At 37.5% G+C, this 24028-nt stretch overlaps 1 pseudogene; it reads left to right on the forward strand.

The window, feature by feature from the left end:
- Positions 1-16201: 16201 nt before the first annotated feature.
- LOC149211681 (putative protein phosphatase 2C 2 pseudogene) lies at positions 16202-17369 on the forward strand (annotated as a pseudogene).
- Positions 17370-24028: the final 6659 nt, after the last annotated feature.

The raw sequence follows: 24028 nt of genomic DNA on the forward strand, positions 1-24028 counted from the left end.
TGACTGTTAAAACAAAGGAACTAGACAGAGCATACAGTCAAAAGACAAACAAATCAAACATATAGAAAGTTGATTAATATACATTAACATATGCTGATACATATAAAAAACTAAATAATTTACTGTTGAAATACACAGTAAAAAGTTAAAATGTACAGTAAAAGTAAAAACAAAGTAAAGGATATTGACAGGTCATCAAAGTAAAAGTGTATCAGTGTCAAAGAGTATCAGATGAAAGCCTAAAGTGACTAAAGCCTCCAGCGTGAATGATCAAACAACAAAGCAACATAAAGGGCTAAAACCAAAGTATAAAGGCCAACAACATCACAATAAATGGGACAACATGAAAGCAGTTCAATAGCTGTCTCTTTTTTTTTTCCACTGGAAAATTTCATAATTTTCATTAATATAGAGAAAATTACATATTGTAAATGCCGCTGCATATACTGTAAACAATGCCATCCATGTGCTAACATGAGGGGTTCTGTGCTGTCCAGATACACCACGCAGGGTGATCTGACTGTAAAACAAAACAACTGTTTGAAAAACCATTTATAAGTCTATATAAGCCTGTACATGACCACGCAGGGTCCTTTTCAGTATATTATCTCATAAGTAGTGTATCTTTTATACATCAAAAAGATTTCAAAAATTGAGTTTAAGATATTTACATTAAAAATCATTGATAGTTCAGGGACTAATGTCCCTCTGATAATGCTGATCTATATATGGCCTGTGATAATAGCGGTATTCTTCCATCCCCCTCTGCTCCAGTATTAGCCATTCTCCTCTGGGTAGTAGCGCGGCCTCCTTGGATAATTGATCAGCGCTGCAGTTATATTCCCTGTATATGTGGGTACAAGAGATATTGTTAAATGCTGCCTTGAAAGTATGTACTTCATGCAATATGTTGCTGAGTGTGTGAATGTGACAAATAGATGTATTATTGAACCAATTTACAATAATCTTTGAGTCCCCAAAAATGTTAATATTGTAACACTGATGACCCAAAGAGAAATGTAATAAATGGCGGAGGGTAATGAGTTCCGCGAAGTTGTTTGTGCCTGCACCGAGTCCCATCTTAACTTTGAAGCAATGTTGTTCATTTATGTAGAGAATGAAACCACCTCCACAGATTTGTTGATTTGCGGCCCCATCAAAAAACGCCCAGGGGGTAGTTTTATCAATGCTGGGAGGGGGTTGAATGCATCTCTCCCTAGGGGGAATAGGGTCCGGCAATTCATTGTATGAAGAGATAATGCCGGCCTCAATGTGCGGCCAACACACAGCCATGTTGTCAAAGATGTACCGGTTCCGGGCCTGCCAGATATACCAGCTTACCAATAAGGGGAGGTTCTGTAGTTTTGATCCTGTATGTCTGCCAAACCATTCCTCCCAAGCGCTGTATATATCGTGACCGGTCCATAACCCAACTGAGCAGATAGATGTGGATATACTCTGCCAAAGTGATCGAATTGCGGTGCAGAGTAGGAAAAGATGTTCCGTGGATTCCGATGCACCTTTGCACAGTACACACCAGGTAGGCCCCTAAAATGCTCTATGTGTAAGGTGCTCCCCTCTGGGCACTATGTCTCTAAGAATACACCAGAAGAAAATTCTGGTGCGCAAAGGGGTGGTAAGCTTCCAAATATTTCGCCACCAATGCAGAGACTGTTCTGGTTTTTTGTGCTGTATTAGTGAGCAGTAGCCTGGCTTGGGGGAATATATACCATTCTCTGCCAAACACCAAACTAATTCATCGGGTCCCTCTTTGATTCTTATGTGCGATTCCGATAATGCAGTGGTATATTCATGCCATTCCTGGTGCCATTGTGGAGGGAGGTCAAGTTGTTGAGCGGACTTCCATGCCTGTGTGAAAATATCCGAATTTTGCTGATCTGCAATGTGCGAGAAAACCCTGATCTCATGTGCATGTAGATACATGATGAGGTCTCTATTAAGAATGTGTCTTCCTCCACTTCCAATCCACGGATCCTGCCCGATCCTTCCCAGCGAGCCATCATTGATTCTCCATGCCAAATTGTCTCGAATGTGGGGAAGGGAATGGAGCAATGCCTTCCATACCGATGAGCAGCCCGTCGTCAGCCAAGTAGGTAGTCTGATCCAGTCCAATATGTTCTGTGGCCAGATGTATTTGTGGTATGAGATATGAGCCCATAGATTCTGACCAGTCACCAATGTCCAGCCCATTTTTGCAGCTAGAGCTTGTGCGAAAAGGGGAAGATCTTTTAGCCCCCATCCTCCCCATTTCTTTGGTAGGGCTATCTTTTGCCAGCTGATCCAGGCAAATAATATTTTATCCTGATTCCCGTTCCAGAGATATCTGTTGCATAGTTGTTTTATACGAGCGAGAATGTTCCTAGGAATCCATGCAAGAGCCATCCAAAAAACCGGTGTGGCCTCCAGAACTGATTTGATAAGCACCAGTCTGCCCGCCCTGGATAAATATCTATAACTCCAGACTGTCAGTCTCTTCTCCAGTTTAGAGACAAGCCAGACCCAGTCTGCAATTCTCTGGCAAGTAGGTTTTAGCCAGAATCCCAGATATTTGAGGCCTCTATCCAAGGGATGAATGCTGTAGGGAAATACCTGATGAGCAAATTGGGATTCATGAACAAAGGTGCGGGTGAAGGTGATGGTGGATTTGGAGTGATTCGCGAGCATGCTAGTAGTGGATGAGAAAAGAATAAGTATCTTGGAAAAGGATCTAGAGTCCCGAATGCTACCATCAAGTAAAAAGAGCACATCGTCCACAAATAAGAGGTGAGTGAGAGAGCAATCCTCCGAGATCCTGAGGCCGCAAATATCATCATTCGTTTTGGCAGAGGCAATTAGACGACTAAGACCATCCATCACATCAGAAAGAGAAGAGGTGATAGTGGACAACCCTGCCTAAGCCCCCTTTCAGAGTGAAAGAAGTGTGAGGCCGAGCCGTTGATGACGACACTGAAGGAAGGGGAGGTAATGCAGGCCATAATCCAAGGGAAGCCCAGGTGAATAAGAAGCATCTTAATATAGAGCTAACTGACACGGTCGAAAGCTTTGGACATGTCAATCTTGAGAATGATGCTTTTGAGATGCTTGGACCAGATAGAATGGATGGCTTCTTGTGTCGAACCTATGGCTTCATGGATCTGTCTAGATTCAAGGAAGGCAAACTGTTGAGGGGCAATATGTCTGGAGAGAATCGGCCTGAGACGATTTGCAATGATATTAGAAATGATCTTATAAAGGCAGTTGCTCAAGGAGATAGGCCTATAATCATCAAAAGATGATGGGGAATCAGATTTAGGTATGAGGGCGATGAAAGTAGAATTAAGGGCGTGATAAATGGATCTCGTAGTTCTGCTCTTCTGCACTACTCTCAGAAGATCCTGCCCTAGGATCTCATAAAAAGCCAGATAGAATTCAATGGTCCAGCCATCCGGGCCTGGACTCTTATCTTTTTTGAACCATTTTAAAGTACCCTCTAGCTCCCCTGAAGTAACTGGAGCAGATAGTTCTTCTGCATCTTCCCCATTGACAAACCTTGGAAAATGTCCCACCACATTGATGATATCAGGAAGATTTTCTCCACGAGGACATTTGTAGAGGTTTCTGAAATGTGTGGTGCCGAGGTGGGCAAGCTTGTTGAAAGTGTCAGTCATGCCTCCCTCAGGTGAAGGGAGATTCCAAATGGTATTGGATACCTTTCGTCCCTTGGCATAGCTATGAAAGAACCTCGTGTTATCGTCCCCCGCTTTTAACCAAATAGCTCTGCTCCTCAATCTCTGGGATTCCTCGCGCTCCTTAAGAATGTTTGCCTTCTGATTTTCCAGTTCTATCAATCGGATCTTGTCCTCCGCAGAGATGAATCCCAGACTTCGTTCATCAAGTAATGAGCTCAACTCAGATTCTATGTGAGTGAGCTGTAAAGTTTCCCGTGAGCGCTTCTCCCTGGCCCAAATAATGGAAAGGTGTTTGATCTCGGAGAGATTTTTGCAGAAACCTTTTGCGAGGGACTCTGCTCCACTAATGGGATTTGCAATCCAGTAATCAGAGACCATATTTATGTATGAAGGGTCTTTCAGCTAGACGTGGTTGAATTTGAAAGGGGCTTTTGGTTTCTTGAAAGGCCCCTGGATTTCCAGATAAATAGGTGAGTGATCTGATATGCCCCCTGTGCCCACCCATTGCTTGTAGTGATGCAGCTGCTGTAGGAGCGAATCTTTCATTATAAATCTGTCAAGTCTACGAGCCAGTGCTGCATCTCCCACCCTTCTGTTCCTCCAGGTGGGTAGAAGTTTGTGCATGGGGACATCAATAAAGTTTGTCTGTTCCAACAGATTTGTCATATAGTCGGTGATAGCATCAATTTGAGCCGCAGACCCCCATGATTCTCTGAATCCCAATGAAAAGTTAAGATCCCCACCGATAATTGTCTGATCAGAGTCCAGGAGGGAGAGGTGTAATATGCGCTGCCAAAATAGTTCCCTTTGTATACAGGGACCATAAACATTCACAATCCGAAGATTCATGCCTAGATCCGCTGAGAATATATCTAGTCCCAAAAATCCCGACCCCCCCCAAGATGCATCAACCCGAATGGTTCGAGGGTTATATCCAATGGCCAGTCCCCCAGATCTGCCAGCAGCATCTAGGGTGACAAAGGACCAGCTCGGGATCAAATATTGAAGGGTGTGGGAGATCTGGTCAGCCATGCAAAGAGTTTCTTGTAGCAGGATGATGTCAATAGGCTCAATCTCGATGAGTCGCTTCATGGCTAGTTTCTTGGAGGCACTAGCCAAGCCCCTGCAATTAAAGGATAAACACTTCATGGAGGAACACCACGCGGGTTATTTCCTGCTCTAAGGACCCCATCTATAGTGGATTGGTGACCAGAGATGACCTCCGCCCCCGCTCTCTTAATAGCCTTGGAGAGATCGGACTTCCTGCCTCTGGATGACAGGGGAATAGCACCGGGCAAAGTAAGACCAAGACCAGACTGTCGGACCGGAAATTCCTTGGTGTGGGTTCTGGAACGAAGGAAGTATTGGTGAGGGGGAGAGACCTCGGAAGATGACCGAGAGGTAGTAGATGTAGAGGGAGAGAACAAAGAGGGGGCAGTAGTGGCAATGAGAGGAGGAGAAGACATGATACAATGAGCCATAGATGTCTGAACAGAGGTAACTGCAGCATTAAAAATATAATCAATAGATGAGAGAGGAGGGTTCAGAGGAGTACCCGAAGCTATCACGGCTTCAGCAGCAGAATGGGCCTTGGTCAGCGGCGGCGAAGAATGTCTATGTCCCGGATCCACCGTGGGAGAGTTTACCACCGGAGCCGGACCAGAGGGCGCGGGGCGCGAGCTGACCGGTGAATTTGCCCTGGAAGGTGCAGGCGTGATCTTCGGGGAGTCTTCTGCTTTCCGATTAAGAGGGCAGTCTTTGAATAGATGTCCCACCTTGTGACATCGCCTGCAGCGGAACGGGACCCCCTCGTAGTCCAGTATCTGGACTCTGATGTATCTCCCCCACTGAAGGGTTATCTTTTCCTCCAGTCCCTCGCGGGTATCCAAGTGAACCAATATGCGTGCGAGGGTTCTGCTTCTCGACTCCACAAAGGTACGATCATGATCTAGATATGTACCCAGAGCATTGCCAATCCTGATGAAAACCTCTTCACCCCAGAACTGTAGCGGAAGACCTGGCAAGCGCACCCAAATCGGTCCTGCTCCAATTTGTTCACGTTCGGGGTCGAATAAGGGGCTCCACCGCTTGAGAAGGACCGGGGCCATCTCGATGTGCCAGTACCTGGCCAGTACCAAATCCGTGTAACTTTCCTTTGAGAAATGTAGGGAGAACCAACCTCTGGGCAGGACATGGACTTCTGGCAGTTCAATAAGCATCCCTCCCCAAATCTCCTTAACCCACTGAGTCAGCCTGTTGGCTGAATACGCTCGACCACGCACATGCCCAACCAACACAGTGCCTGCCATGATTGCAAATTCACCAATAGCCGAGGTCTCACCGAATCTGATGGTGATATCCTTTGAGGTCGCCTTGATACACTTCAACTTCCTTTTGCTGGTGCGAGGAGTTGACGGGTGGTCCACCAGAGGGTTTGGGACGCCTTCCTGGGGAAAGTGTTTTGCTGGTTTAACCTTAACCGCAGGAGTCTCAAAACACCCAGACAGACGGGCTCCCGCGCAGGATGTGTGTGCCGCAGCAGTAACCGGGGTATCGACAGGAGGAGCAGTGAAAAATGATGAAAGCGGGTCAAAGGAGGGCGAGGGAGGGGTGTGTGAGGATAAAATGTGGAGGGTGCCCAGTGAAAGAGGAGGGACTTCGAAGCTCGGTGAATCGATAGAATGAGACCCGGTGAGGGGTGGGACAGGGCTATGCCGAGGTAAAGATACGACGGGAGAGCGATGAGGCAGTTCCGGGGCAGCCAACGGAGTAGTTGTATCAATCGATGGGGCGGGAGTAAAACTAGGGTTATCGAAAATAACGCGATCCAGGTAGGGCTCCTCTGAATAGTCTACCTCTTATTTCTCCATAATGTCACCCATATCCAACCACAGGTCGATATCAGAAAGCGACAGGTGTGAGACAGCACCAAACAGGGTGTACAGTGCGCGGCGCCGGAACAGTAACGAAAGTCTGCAGTGCCCAGAAAGAGAACCCTAGGGTTTTACCCTAGACCTTCACGGACCAATAGCTGTCTCTATCTTCTTGCAAGAAGATATTTGTATTTCCTAGATTAAATCTCAAGTTAGTTTGAGATATTTTGTAATAATTTTTTTATAAATACTTCACAATTTGAGGTACTGTTGAATTGAGGCTTCTGTGATCCATAACATTTATTAAGAGAGTTTCAGCGTAAATCACATAAAGAAAACCTTTTTCGACGCGTTTTGAACCAACTAGTGTGGTTCATCGTTAGGACAAGTTGAGAAGTCAGATCATGGCTGCCAATATATAGGGAGAGCAGATCATCCAAACGACTAGGCTGACTAGGTTGATCACCAACGGCTAGCTAAAACAGCTAGATTAAAATTAAAATTAAAATTAAAATATTAGGTCAAATAGAAAAATTAACTAATTGGAAAATATAAGTTATTTTATTACTATATTTTTCATAGGTTAATACATTAATTTAATTCATTAATAATTTATATGACCACTAGGGAATAATACAGGTTTTTTTTTTTTTTTTGACAGAATGTTATACTAGTTTATTATAATTATATATTAAATTACCTAAACTAATTTATCTAATCAATTGAATCGCTAAGGAGGAGTAAAGGGGGTTTTGTTGATTAAAATAATAAATTTACTTATTTAATTATATCTAAAATCTTAAGCGATAAGTGAAGGGTTATTGATAATTATGAATTAATGGAATAAAATAATTATGAGTGTTGGTTAAAATTGTTTTTTATTTTATTTTTATTTATATTTTAATTATATGGTAAAGGTAGAAACTTAGTAACAAATAGGATTAATAATATTAATAAAATTTTTGATAAGGAAAAAGTAATAAAAATTAGAACGAGCTTCAATTTTTTTTTTTTTTTTATTTTTTTTATTTATTTTTTTTTTTACAAGAGGGACAAGAACAGGACAATAAGTAAAAAACATAAATAAAAGGAGAAACCCTAGGAGGAAGGACAAGACAACTCTAAGGAGAAGGAACCAGGAAAATAAGGGGAAACCTTGTCAAGACTAAGAAGAAAGGGCAGGGATCCAGCAACGACTGATCTTCCAGCCATCATCTCTATTGAGATTGTTAGGCCTTTTTTCAATTTCAATCGCTTCCGTAAATTTATGGTGATGGAACTGCGCAACCTTGGTAATAACCTTGGCCTCCTCAATACACACATGATGTTTTGTATTTTTCGCATGCTCTGCTAACACTAAAGACTTGGTTCTCCCATGTCTTAGGTTAGCTGCATGTTCATTTATCCTTTGATGGATGGAGTGCCTGGTTTCCCCGATATACGGGGTCCCACAAGAACAGGGGATCAAGTAGACACCCTTCATGTCCTTAGGGTTAATGGGATATTTCACTGATCAGAGGGATTTATGAATGGTGTTAAGGGGCCTAAAGGTTGAGGGAATATTAAACTTCTTAAGGATTTGAGTAATCTTGTCCATGGTCCCCTGGACATAGGGAAGATGGACACCTAGCAGGCATTCTTTACGTTCCTTCCTAATAACCGAATTTTTAGAGGCTTTAAGGGAAGCCTTCTGACTTAGGTGCCTATTATAGCCATTCTCCACAAAGACATTAAGGATATGGGATTTTTCTTTATCGAAGTTCTTATTATCTGAAATCCTAAGGGCTCGAGTAGCGAGGGTGTTAAGAACCCCCAATTTTTGAGCAGGGAAATGATGGGAATCGGCATGAAGATACTGCTCAGTATGCATTTTCTTCCAGAACACTGAGTGGGAGAGGGAACCGTCCTTATTCTTGGAAATAAGAATATCCAAGAAGGGGAGGCAACCATTGACTTATTTTTCCATGGTGAACTTAATGGCAGAGGATTGATAGTTGAGGTGATTGAAGGAGAGATATAACTCCTCTTGCCCTTGGGACCAGATGAAATTATTGTCATTAACATACCTTTTCCAAAGCTTGGGTAGGAGATAGGCTGAGGCTAAAGCTTCGACTTCGAAATCTTCCATAAAAAGATTCGCAACAATAGGGGAAAGGGGTGAGCCCATGGCAACACCAGAGGTCTGTTCAAAGAACTCACCCTCGAAACAAAAAAAAGTGGAAGTGAGACAGATCTCGACCAGCTGAGCGGTATCAGGATCTGGTAGGTGATAGATCACTTCCAAGGCCTCCTTTATAGGGATACAAGTGTAAAGGGAGACCACATCAAAGTTGACGAGGATGTCTTCAGGGTCAAGCATAATGTCCTTAAGCTCATTAATGAAGGATGCAGAGTCTTTCACGAAGGAATCTGTACGTCCAACTAGGGGCTTAAGCTTAAGGGAAAGGAACTTAGCAAGAAGGTAGGTTGGACCACCAATGGTGTTGAAAATAGGCCTCAGGGGGGCCCCTTCTTTGTGAATCTTAGGCAACCCATAGATCCTAGGAGTAATGGGACTGCTTTCAATGAGTTTATGGTAGAGGGAATTCACAGAGCTACTGGATTTGATGGCAAGATCCATTGCCTTAGAAATTTTATTAAGAGGGTTCTTGGGCAGCTTTTTATAACTACCACTATTGTAAAGATGATCTAACATCTTCTTGTGGTAATCATCCCTATTAAGGATGATCGCAGCTCCTCCTTTGTCAGCCTTCATAACGACGATATCTTTGTTCTGGTTTAAGGTTTTAAGGGCACTGAATTCCTCATTACTGAGGTTCTTCCGAGGAGGCTTATCCTTTCTAAGGACGATAGCACAATCCTATCTAATAGTGTCCTTGATATTATCAGGAAGATCTTTAATCCCATATTCCACGTCACAAATAATATTATCCACCGGGATTTTTCGAGGGGCTAGGGCAAAGTTTAAACCTTTGCCTAAAAGTTTAAAAATAGACAGGGAAAAAGAGAAACTAGATAAGTTAACAACTCTATTGTTCGGGAGGGAGGGGGAAGAATGTTCTTGTCCATGTTCAAGACCTCATTGTTATTGCCCAGATAGTTATTATACTCAAACGATAAATTAATATCATTGTCACTACTAATACAAATGTTGTTGTTAATAGGTTCATTATCAATATTATTATTATTAATAATATCATCATGGTTATTATCATCACACACATTATTAAAATTATTACATAACTTCTTGTTGTAATTATTAATATTATTATTGTTATTAAATGAAAAATTATTATTATTATTATTATTACATAAAATATTAATATTATTATTATTACATAAAACCTCAATGTTATTATATAAAAATTCATTATTATTACTAATATTATAATTATGTGAAAGATTACCATAAAACCTATGCGAATGGCAATGGATTACCTGACCACGGAGCGACGAGACCTTACCGAAACTTCGGCTGGCAGCATCAATGCGGTGGGAGGCTGAATGATCCCCTCGAAAAACCTGTATTATTCCCTAGTGGTTATATAAATTATTAATGAATTAAATTAATGTATTAACCTATGAAAAATATATTAATAAAATATAATATAATAACTTATATTTTACAATTAGTTAATTTTTCTATTTGACCTAATATTTTAATATTAATTTTAATCTAGCCGTTTTAGCTAGCCATTGGTGATCAATCTAGTTAGCCTAGCCGTTTGGATGATTTGCTCTCCCTATATAATGGCAGCCATGATCTGACTTCTCAACTTGTCCTGACGATGAACCACACTAGTTGGTTCGAAACGTGTCGACAAAGGTTTTCTTTATGTGATTTACGCCGAAACTCTCTTAATAAATTTGAAGTATGTAAGTGTGTATTCCTAGAAATTTCTATACAAATTTGATCAAGAGACTATAAAGCTATTGTATCATTGACTGAGCCAGCAAGCTCGATTGATGAATAAAGACAAGATATTTCATAGGATTTATGTGTTGAGCGAAGCACAGACAAGTATTTTCTCATGTTATTGTTATCTTTCTTAAATTTTTTCCACAATCTTTAATGTATTTCTGAATCTGAATGCTATAACTGGAACAATATCTCAGAATTTGTTTAATTACACTCTATTTTAATAGTTATGCTTATAAATGTTTTTAACTGATATCTAAGTTAAGGAATTCTTAATTGCTCCTTAGTTTAGGTTGTTTCTTGCTAATCCAAATCAAAGGATTCTTAATTGCCCTTTGCTTTTGATTACCCCCTATTCCTCGTTTATATCCCAGTCTGAGAACCCTTAATTGCTCTCTCACCCTAATTAAAACCATTTCACCCTCCTATTCCAAAGACCTGCACTTTACTCTGCTAGCTTGCCCTTTGAACATTCCCTTTAGTGAGTTGATCCAGTTCTATTGCCCTTCTATTGACTCCATAGCCCAATGGTCTAAAGACATCATTCTATCCATCTGTTTTAAGGATCCCACCATCCAATCTTCAATACAAATCAAACCCCCCCCCCGAACATTCATAACTAGCCTGAAATCCCAACAAACAAAGCTAAATCATATAGAGAGAGCCCTCTTTGAGCCTAGGTTGGCTAGAGCCTATGCCCAAAAGTTGGTTTGTGGTTACCTCGGTCATTTTCTTTCTTCTAATAACTTCTAGAGAAATTTCTGAGTGATAACAATATGAAAACTTGAATCAAAAAGGGGTTTAATTCTTGATTCATCTGTTATGCAACTGCCATGTTCACTCAACATTTTGTGTATTCATTCCATTGCTTTTCTATTTTGACAACCAATTCTACTTAATTATTTTGGAGGGGAGAGAAAGAAATGGATAAATTGTGCTAGGAATGAATAAATGCGAGTAGATGCATCACGTTTATTTCACACCTGTGTTCTGCCTGCTGAATATTGGGGTTTGCAATATGTGCATAAAATTCAATCTTGTCAATTTCAAAGAAGCTAATTTATTTTCTAGAAATTGATGAATCTTAAAATAGTCTAAAGCGACTATTAGCTACAGGAAGTCACACCCTAGTAGTTTAATTATTAGTAATTTTGGTTAGAAATGGTTGGAGAAAATGGCGCCATGGGCTGCACTACAGAGTGGACTGATTTACTAGGTCTGAGGGGTGATATGCTAGACTTGCATCCAGCCTCATCATCCTTAAATGGGAAGGACCACATGGAATCAATCCTTCAATGAAGACGTCAAATGGGGCAGACCACAAGTAGATGTTATGCATATGGGATAGCGTTGATGGAACATCGATGGAGCTTTGGAGCAGCATTGATGTTATGTATATGGAGCAGCGGTAAGGTCATACATATGGAGCAATGAGCAGTGATAATATAGGAGGGGTGAGTAGTGATAAGGTCATATATATGGAGTAGCGAGCAACGTTAATATGGAGCAGTGAGCAGTATGTTGATGTTATATATATGGAGTAGCTAGCAAAGTTAATATGTACCAACGAGCAGTTTGATAATGGTAGCGATAATAGAGCGATAATACACATATGGAGTAGCAATATGAGCGCTGACAAAGCATTGATAGCAACGTTGGCACAAAGCGTTGGCAAGTAATGTTAGTGGCATGACAAAATCATTGATGGAAGCGTTGAAACAAAGATTTGATGGCAACGTTGAAACAAAGCTTTCATGACATGACAAAATCGTTGAGCCCAAAGCATTGATGAACCAAGAATGGGTATGTGTGAGGCATTGATGAAATCACACATAATTGTTTTTTAGTTTTTTGTGCCCTAGCCGTCTACACCGATTTTGATAACATTGTTTTGGTATTAGAGCATTAACACACATATTCACCACCTATCGAAGAATTCCACTATTATACAATCCACCAAGGTGGATATATTATGATTCCTATATATGATCATACATATATATTCAATGAGACTTATTCGAGAGATGTTAGGGTCAGTGGCTAATTATCATTCATGTTGGTCAACGAATATTCATATATATTGTATAATGAATATATATATGCCACATGTGTTGATGATCATTGATGCCAACTAATCTTACTTACTATACACTCTCTTTCACTTTGAAGCAATGTTGGAAATATTAGGTTTCACCCTATACACATTGGAGCAACATTCACTCTTCCATATTTGTTATCAATTGCATGTAGGGTTATGGAGTTTTTTTTGGACATGAGACTAATTGGTTAAAACCACCATTTTCCATTGATGTCAAAGAAGGAGGTAAGGAGAGGTATGAGGAAAAATGAAGTAGAATAAGAGATAGGTTTTTTTAGAGGAAAAGGAATTGTTGTCTTACCATCAACGCCAAAGGGGGAGAATGTTGGTAATATTGGAATTGATGGCATTAATCACATTCGTGATAATTTATGCTTAAGGCTGAAAGTGATGTAAAGTGCAAAGGCTAAAACATGGATAGATATGTTGATTTAATCTGAAAATGGCTCTTGACATGGTTGGTTGGAAAATGTGTTCTTTTATTAACCATTAACAAGTAGGTGGTACAAATCTAGAAAATGTAACCAATACCAAATGAGAAATTTCCAGATTTGTCTTATAAAACCATTGTTGCTTGCCAAATGTATTGCAAATTTATTTTATGTTACAAAATTTTGATTTTCAACATTCAAAATGAAGAGGCATATTGTGAATAGTGTTGGAAGACCAAGAGACAACTTGTCATTTCAAATTCTTGTAGAGAATACAAACAACTAAGAAGCCATGCTTATAAAATATATATTGTTGAATGAAGAAAAGGAGTTTTGATGTTAAGTAGTTTGTATGAGAGCAACAAAAGAGGAAGATATTTGAAGAGGAGAAGCAAAGAAGATGTGCAGTAGACTTGACAACAGAAATTTATATCAAGTAACCAGAACTTTTGACTTGGCATTGTGATTGAGAGATTGCAATCTCTTTTCAAGTTGTAGCTTGATAAAGAACATGTTATAGCATATTGAGGTAGGAGCCTCTTGTGGGTTGTAGCCTGCAGAAATTTGTGAGAGTCGGAGCTTTCATTGAGATAGGAGCCTACAAAAATCTAATGTAATGAGGAAGTATGAGCTTGTCTTCACATCACTTTCAACCAAAAATCGTGGTTTTCTCCCTTATGGGTTTCCACTTAAATCTGGTGCCTTCATGTGTTGTTTCTTGAATATTATGTGATTGCTCTTGAATTCTGAATAAGTATATCTGCAAATGTCTCTCTAATAACTGGAAAAGGAAACCATTAATAAATGAGTATATACATAAATCATGAGTTGCATAAGAAGAAAGTCAAGTTAAGAAAAAATTAAGTTTTAAAATTATTGATTCACCCCCTCTCCCCTCTCAGTAATTTCCAAACATAAATATCAAGTGGTATCAGAGCCAAAGGTCTCAAGTCTGAATCATACATGACTCGTGTTGGGGGGAGATTGTTGGAATTGGATAAACCAACTCTCCCCGTGTTTCATAGCATGTGCTTAAATGCCTCTCGTGGACTATGACGATGTGTGTGTTTACTAACACTTGTGGGCTTTGATGTAGCGGAAATCGTGATTCCCAACATAATTTATTATAAAATGATTTATTTACATGAAGAATTAGATAAAAGGGGTGATATTTGGATCAAGAAATGTATTATGACTTCAATGGAATGGTAAGGAGAGCTTAAATATCATAAATTATAGTTTTTTTTTTTTAATTTTTGTATATTTTAGATTTTTTAAAATAATGATTTTTGTACTCTAAATTTAGGACCTCTTCTGTGGAATTATGTCTTCACTTGCTTCACGCAAGGCTATATCAGCTTCCCGTCTTCCAGAGAATGGCTTCTCGTTTGACAAGGGCTAGACCGATTTAGGGTATTATTTTGTGGTTCAAAAAGATGTTATTTAAAGGTATTAGAGTTGTCAATATCACTGGGGTTACATCAACCCTTAATATGACTATTTTAGGTGTCTCAATTACCTTAGTTTTGAATTTAAATTGTCATACAAAATAGCACCCTTCAAACCCAACCATGTTAACAAGTTTTTATTGATTTTAAAATATTAATAAAAACATCCAATATATGCAAATTGAAAAATATATATATATTTTTTTAAATCTAGAAATAAAAAATAATTAAAATTTTTACAATAATAACAATAATTTACAATAAAATTTAAGTGTCCCTTTCCGATTTTTCTTTTTTAAATTAAATGTTGCATTTAATACTTATATTAGATATTTAATCTGATTTAAAATATTAAAATATAATAACAACCTACATTGACCTTTCGCATAATTCAGTACTCTTCAAAACCTACTCTTTATATGTTCATCTCTTTTAATTAGCCATATCAAAACATAAGTTCTCATTCCTATTTCTCTTTTGACTTGTTTGGATCCTTACGAAGGTAATAATATCTCCATACTATAAAGTATTAATATTAATTACTATAAAGTATTAATCACTATATGAGATAATTAATCACTATATGAGATAGTGTATACATGGTTGTATATAGATCATTTCACCATAAAATTTTAATGGTTCTATGGGATGATGGTGTATATGTTATTAAATTTGAAGTAATTATTATTAATTAAGTATATACATTTTATATAGCTATTAATTTTATGTTTTTGTTTTTTTTTATGTTTTTGTTTTTTTATTTTATTATAGGTTAGAGTGGGTTTTTTTCTAAAATTTGATAAAGATTATTGTAATGGTAAAGATGTTAAATTTATATGTAGTCTAACTCTTCTAAGTTTTGACTCTTTTAATATATTTTCTAATCATCTTGTATAAATTTGTTGGAATCATATATTTTGTATAGTCTACATAATCATAGTGTTTTAAGAAAAAATTAAAAAATATTAAATTTAATTATGCATTAAAAAAATTCAAACATTTAAAAATCACAATTTAAAAAAAAAAGTTATGCAAAAAAATAAAATACACCATAAAACAATTATATTACACGTTAAATTTACACAAAATAATATTTTATTACATTACACCTTAAATTTACACAAAATAATATTTAGAGATTTTTCATGACTCACAATTCTTTTACACATTCAAAAATATATTTTAAATAATAAATAAAAATATATTTTAAATAGTAAGGAAAATAATTTGATTAATAATTATACTTTTGTTTCTCAATTCTATAATCTGGACCATCTAAATACCCAATTTTTTTGTCAATTTGATTTAAAATCCTTAAAAAAGACAAAAATAAATTTAATTCTAAATTCTATAATCAAGACAATAGAAACACTCCATCTATTTATTCACTACAAAAGACAAACAACTTCACGTTACCATTAATACTTTAGTGCCGGTAGTTATTTGTCACCATCAGCGCCGACAATATTGATTTAATCAATTTTCATAATAAGTAATTTAACCTTTTGCGAGGTTCCTTCATGACGAGGGGCGACTTTGACCAGAGAAACATGATAAAGATTTCCTGTATAATTGGAGACCAATTCACCGTGTTCCACCTCATAGTCTGTTGTACTACATATATAATAATACACGGTGATAATCGCGTGCCCACGAGTTTGACGGTGCAAGTTTCCTAAATCTGATTTGAGTTGAACCATTGAACGCAATATAAATCTGATTTGAGTTGAACCATTGAACGCAATATAAATGCTTAGCAGATACCGCAAAAGGAATCCACAACGACTCACAGGCTCCCAACGAGACACTCTATTCTATTGAATTGAAACACATAAACATGGCTTGCGTTGTAGCAGGGAATTCTCCCTCGCTCTTCGGCTCCTGCAGGTCCCCCTTTCTGGGCGACAACTGCCCTGAGCCTCTGGTCAAGAGGAAACGCCCGCCGAGGCTAGATGTTCCGCTCCAGTTGCCGGCCGCCCTCAATGCTCCGTGCGTGGCCGTGGAGCAGCCGATGGAGGATAATAGGGAGGGTTTTCATTATGCGATTTCCTGCAAAAAGGGTAGGCGAGAATGCATGGAAGACGCCCACAAGGCCATTGTCAATGTTCTTGGTGATTCCAAACAGGCCTTCTTTGGCGTCTTTGATGGTCATAGCGGTCGGAAAGCTGCAGCTTTCGCTGCCGAAAATATTGGGCAGAACATTCTGGACGCAATGGTCGGAATGGAAAACGAAACAGAGGATATTCTTGAACAGGCTGTTAGAGAGGGGTACTTAACAACAGATGCAGAATTTTTGAAACAGGATGTTGGTAGCGGTACAGCTTGTGTAACTGCTCTCATTATAAATGGTAACTTAGTGGTTTCCAATGCTGGGGATTGTCGAGCAGTTATTAGCAGAGATGGTGCTTCCGAAGCCCTAACATGTGATCATCGAGCTGGAAGGGAGGACGAGCGGAAACGGATAGAGAATTTGAATGGAATTGTGGACCTCCGCCACGGAGTTTGGCGAGTTCAGGGATCCCTGGCGGTATCTAGGGCAATAGGCGATTCGCACATGAAAGAATGGATAACAGCTGAACCAGACACCAGAAAGATTGAGATTACATCTGATTGCGAGTTTTTAATTTTGGCATCAGATGGGTTGTGGGATAAAGTTAGTAATCAAGAATCGGTGGATATCGCCAGGCCTTTCTGTGTCCAGAAGCAACCTAATTTGACACCATTAGGAGTCGGCCCCATTGCTGCCTGTAAAAAGCTTGTAGAGTTAGCTGTAACCAGAAAATCTAGAGATGATGTGAGTGTGATGATAGTACAACTCCCACATTTTTGCATAAAAAAGAATTCCAGAATGGAGTGAAGTGAAGTCAAAGGATTTTTGACTAACAACCATTTAACCCAAACTGGTTGTTGCCCTTAACCCAAACTGGTTGTTGCCCTTAAAAGGACCACACGTTGTATTCTTGATGATGAAGCAGTGGGAACGGGGCCTTGAGTCTTTGGTCCTTTTATGTAAAAAAATGATACACCGACATTCGCTTTTATACAGCACAACAGATCATTCAATTTTAATTTTTTAAATATTTTTTTGCGTGATCCGATAATTATATTCTTGATGATTAAGCAGTGGGAACGGGGCCTTGAGTCTTCGGTCCTTTTCTGTAAAAAATGATACACCGACATTCGCTTCTGTACACTACAGATCATTCAATTTTAATTTTTAAAATATCCCATAATTACATAAATGTTGACTAAGGAAGTTAATGGTTATAATGGAAAAGATATATGATAAACAAAGTCAATTGATGAAGTGATCATATAAAGTTAATTGATATAATGAAATTGATGGCATAATATGTTATCGATACAACGGAATTGGTTTTTTTTTCATAATAATTATATTAATTTAATATTTTTAAAATTATATATTTATTTGAATGGAGTGATTTCTTTAATTAATTAATTATATATAAATTATAAGTTATAAAAAAAAATTGTAATAATAACATCATCAAAATGACCATCCTTTTATGAAGGAAATTTCATGTGTAAATTTAAAAAAAAAATTGCTATGAATTCAGTTATATGCAACGTTCATGAATACAGTTATATGCATACGTTCATGAATAGGGAAATTAATTATACTAATTTTGACAGCCACTTAGGGGATGACAATTCCATCTTCGAACTGCTTTCATGTTTCAAGTGAAGTCGCTTGAAGTCGCTTGCAATGTCGAGGGATCCCGTGATATCATAGGAAGATAATATCTTCTTATGTTTAGTTTAGTCCAAATAATAAAAACCTAGCATAGAATCCATGACTACTCTGATCCTATGCTTATAATTGTATTTTGTTAGCTTCACTTTTTTAATAATTAATTAATAAATTTAAATATTAAATTAAATTAATAAAATTATGAGAACTCTTCAAACTAAAGAGTTTAGTTTTGGATGCGAAATTTTTCTAATTAGCTCTCCTAAATTAGTGTGTAAGTTGAGAAAATGTTTCAACCAAGTGAGTCTAAGATAGACACATTATCTTAAGACCACTTTCTCATGTATTTAAATATATTATTAAGTTATTTGAATAAGAGAGAATTACATGAGCATGAGAGACCACATGATGGCTCTCTTCCTTTTCCGCTAGTTTATTGTTCTATGAGTTAATTTGTTGTATATATAATTTTATGGCTGTGTGATTTTCCTTCATGTGGTATCAGAACAAGGTTTTGTTTTATGGACATAGCTCAGTGATGTCGGAGAGGAACGTCGTATCATATCTCACCCACTGAAATCGAATATTTCCACCCAGAGGGCCTACTGATCTGTGAGACAAAACCAGTGACCAGTTTATGACGAGCAACATTTTTTCTGACCATGTATGCTGGTATGGAGTATTGAACGTGTTTGCCATGCGGCAGAGCGAGGTTTTTTTTTTTCGGCTTGGCCCCTAATATGGAGCTGTGTGTCCTAACCCCAGATGGGGATCAACGTGTCCACTTAGAATGTGTTGGAGTAGAATGAGTACACTGTCGTCTCTCCAACTACAACGACTTTTTTTAAATGCAATGCCAACTTCATAAATGGATCCATGTAATTGTATAATGACAATAATGATTATAATACGCTATGTATGATCAATTTTTCGCTAATGGTGGGTACCCAACAATGAGTTGCTATGTGGTTGCTGATATGCTGTTGGCTGTACATGATGCACGTGGTGTTGTGAATGAATTGTTCGGAAGGTTGTGCCCATGGTTGTCTTGATCACTCGTGTTGTTATTCTTTGGCTTTTCTCCACTCATGGAATCATTGTTCAATACTTCCAGTAGATAGCTGAAGTGATCTGTCAGTGAGAAGTCATTTGAGATCTTGATCTGTTGATTTGGAATCATCAAAATCGTTATGTTGCTCCTGAGTCACAATGGTGTTATTAGCCGTTGTGATTTTGGAGACTTGGTTGAATAAATGTAACTATGCTAACCGGGTTCTTTCCATCTCGATGGCTTGCTCCTGCTCCTCGGCCAAAAGTTGTCTTCTCATTACCTCGGAGGTGCCGAAGAAGTCAACAAGCGTTGACAAAATCTGTTAAGTGGCCAGTAGCAAAGAATTGTCTCTGCGTTGGATTAATTGATGTCTCGGCTCATTGGATTAATTAACATCTCTGCATTTTTTTGAAGCATCGTTGCATGTTGTGGGCGTTGTTCAAAGCATACGGTAAAAAGAAAACCTTTATTTAGATCCAGATCCTTTTTTTTTATCCCAAATTTACGAATTGAAAGTAGAGTTTTTAAGGTTTGAAGTGATGTTTTCACTTTTTTATAAAGTGATATTAAAGTAAAGTTTTTTGGAAAAATAAGGTGTGAGAAGCTGTAAGGGTTATTTGTAAATGTTGGAGATAGTAAAGTTTGTAAATTTTGGAGTGAGAAGTAAAAAGTGATATTTTTTTTGTATATTTTGGAGAGATAAGGAGTATTTCTAATTTTTTATGTACTGGAGTAATAAGTGATTTTGTGGAGTCATAAGGTGCATATTTTGTAAATTTAGAGCTATAAGTGAATTTGTTTAGGTGAGACATTATTGTAATCCAAAGTAATCTTTTACTTTGAGAGTGATTGAGTCACTACAGGGAGTTTTTTGAAGACAATTTGATGCCAAGGAGTTTTCATTCTGTGCTTGAGACGCCCCACTGAAGACATTGTCATGATGATGTATCTTGAAGGTTAATAAAAACATATCTTTTTGTGGTGATTGTGTCCTAGATCCGTGCGAAATTGAATAAAGGGATCATAAGTACACTCTGTGTCATGAATGTGTTTGCATGGTTTGTGTTGCATTCATTAAATGCTTTCTTTGGCATCTGTTTACACAAACTAAATGGGAATAAGAAACGCTTAAGTATAAGCATGCTCGATCAAGCTCCTGAAATAAAAACAAAGCGTCACATCAGCGACTTGATAAAAGAAATCTTCTGCAACATTTCACAACAGCTAATTCATGCCATCAAGTTAAGGACGCTACACACTCAAGCATTTGAAGTCCAAACGAAATCAACATTATGAACACTTTCTATCTCACTTGCAATGTTTTAACTGAGTTGTCTAGGTGCATTTTCAGTTGTAACCGACACCCTCATTTTATTTGTTAGAGTGCATCATTAAGTCAAGTCAGTTGTTACTTGAACATTGGATTTATCATTTGTCATTTGGGAGAATTTTCAACAGTATTCGACACCCATCATTTTTCAGCACATTCAGTGCATCACTAAGTGCAGTAATCACCCAAGAATTCAAGACAACAAGTGTTTAAAGCAAGTACAACAATCATCAACAAGCAAGCATGTCATTAAAAAAAATCAAACAAACAAGTATTTCAAGTAAAAACAATCAAGCAAGCAAGCATGTTCATAAAATAATCAAGCAAGCAATCATCATCAAACGAGCATAACGTCTAATCTTCAAGTAAGCATCAAAACAGGCATGTGTCTACAGCAAGCGCACTAAGATCAAGTGAGCTTGTCAAGTAACCAATTCAAGTGCAACAGTTCAACGCACAACAAGCGAGCCTGTGTAAAGTTCATTACATCATTCATAAAGTTCCTTTCATGCAAAGTGATCGTCATCAAGCGAGCGTCAAGTCAACAATTCAAGCAAGTTTTTAAAGCATCAGCAATCAACAAACAGTACAAGCGAGCCTGTCATTTCAACTCAAGTGCGCAATTTTCAAGCACGACTTCTACACCAACCGAGCATGCCTTCAAAGTAAGCAAGACAACATGGCGACACACATTCGGCTGTCCCAAATTCTTCACAATTTAATGACATCATCAGCCAATGACATGGTGCACATTAGCAAAACCACTCTTGCTGACATTCAAGTGCATCTTCAACATGCACATGAAACGATTGAGTTCCTTCAACTAGTATCGCAACTGCAGAGAATTGAGTTGCAAGAGAAGCGTGTTGCTTCCAAGTCTTTTCCAGATACAGCTGATCATTCGAACTCACTCATCCAACCAGCTTCAAGTGTTGAAGTTGTTCTAGTGCAACTTTCTTCCAAACCCATTATCAAGCCATGAGAAGAAATCCAAAGTAATCGAAATCGACACAGCTTAGGATATGTCGAAGATGACAACAACTTACATATCCCTGATTATTCAAAGCCCATTCAGTTCGTGAGTGCCAGATTACTTGAACATATCACCTCACCAAGTTCTCCGCAAGTTGCAGACAAACATCAATGCACACAAATTGAAAGTTCAGACAAACAGAAATGCATGCAAACTCAAGTTGTAGACAAACTGAAATGTTCTCATTGTCAAAGAACCAATCATCTGGAAGATCAATGTTTTGATATCCATCCTTGTAGCCACTATGGCAAGTCCAATCATACATCAGAGAAATGCTGCAACCAACGATAGTCGATCAGATTGAAGATAAATTATTCATGGATTGATCCCTGGGAATCGTCATCCACATCCAGAAGATTGTACAAGTTTTACAATCGAATTCACTCACACATATTGCAGACAACAGTCAAATGACGATGATACTCGCGTGCAGTTGAATGGGGGAGTACAACAGTGAAACTCTCCTACACTTGAAGGGGGGAGTTCAGATATCAAATGCAGATGATTGTCTCTCCTTTCAGCTAACAAAGGGGGGAAAATGTTAATGAATCTGACAAGTGGTTGTCAGATTGAAAGTCTCGACAACATCATCGAAGTAGAAAGTGGGCATCTTCAAACCAGCCAGTGGGAATCAACAACAAAAGCTGCAGTGAGCAGTTTTTAAAACACAAAAAAAGCAACAGTGAGTTGTTTTTCAAAGTCATTAGCCAGTGGGCGATCATCATCAGTAGATACTCCAGTGGGCATTCATCAAATTGTGTCAGTGGACACCAGATGTTGTTTTCAAGCAAAGGACAGTTGGATCATTTTGTGGCTTGGCACATGATGGAGTTGTCAAGCAACATTCAAAGATGAATCACACATGCAGATGATTCATGTTCTCTTAAGATTTGAGTTTTTTCAGCATCCAGCTTTGGTGGTTTTTCAGGCAAATGATTTTTGAGGATCGACTTGAGAACTTAGAAGATGTTTCCTTGTCCATTTTGGATTTATCATTGAGGGGGGGAATGTTAGCCTCACTCTCTTAATAATCAATTAATAAATCCAAATATTAAATTAAATTAATAAAATCATGAGAACTACTCAAACTAAGGAGTCTAGTTTTGGATGAGAGATTCTCTCAAACTAGCTCTCGTAAATTAGTGTGTAAGTTGAGAAAATGTTTCAACCAAGTGAGTCTAAGATAGACGCACTATCTTAAGACCACTTTCTCCTGTATTTAAATCTATTATTAAATTAATTGAATAAGATAGAATTACATGAGCATGAGAGACCACATGATGGCTCTCTGCCTTTTCCGCCAGTTTATTGTTCTGTGAGTTAATTTGTTGTGCATATGATTTTCATTCATATTTAAAATTAATTATTTACTTTACCATATTTAGAAAATGAAAATGATATGATAAATTATTTTTGAAAGTTAAATGGTTTATCACAAAATTATCGTAATGCACTATATGTTTTAGGAAATTTTATTTTTATATGAATTAGATAAATTCTAGTTTTTACTCATTAAAATATGTGGATAAATATTGTTATTTTACAAAATTACAAATTGTTGTTATAAATTTAATAACTAACACAATTACATTAATAAATGTGATTGATAAACATGATAGGCCTATATCAAACACATATATCAATTATAAATAATATTAAGAATTAATGTTATTCTCAATAATATTAATATAGCTATAAACACCATATTAATAATAATTAATATTATATTAAATAATAATAATAATTATATTATTGCTATATACTAAATAATAATAAATAAATAAAGATAATAACAACAATTATATTAATAATCATTTAATAAATAATAATGAAGTAACTATGCAATAAACATTTAATAAAAATAAAATAAAAAGTTTAAATGTGGTTGATAGGAAATTCAACTCTAAACACTCCACCAGAATACAATTATTAAATGCTAGCATCTTCCAAAACACATCGAGATTGATGACAAAAGTTACACTAATTCAAATCAACAAGATAATGATCACAACCATTCACACTTTCCAACCAATCCCTTCTCACATTGTTTAGCACTTTGCATAATGTTGAAAATAAAAAGATGGTGAAATATGCCAACCATCTATTGATTTCACTCTTGAAATAGTTGTAAATGTCAAAGGAATAATATTAAGCCCAAGGTATAAAAACCATAAGATAAATATTATAAACCCTAAAATAAAAATGCTTGACCATGATATACCATCATTGGTTTTGATACTCACACAATGTTTGTCACAATGTGACGTCAGACCATGGTTGATTTTTATATTAACACAATCTTTGGCATATTATTGTGACATTGGACCATCATTAACCATGGATGACCATGATTGTAAACCCAAGAGATTTATATTAAACCCTAGGATTAATATTATAAACCCTATGAATAATATTATACCCTAGGAATATGAACCAAATGAACC

The sequence above is a fragment of the Pinus tabuliformis genome, chromosome 1_1, assembly GCF_031772625.1.
Source record: "Pinus tabuliformis cultivar Carrire ecotype Pingquan chromosome 1_1, CPIR1, whole genome shotgun sequence".
Lineage (NCBI taxonomy): Eukaryota > Viridiplantae > Streptophyta > Pinopsida > Pinales > Pinaceae > Pinus > Pinus tabuliformis.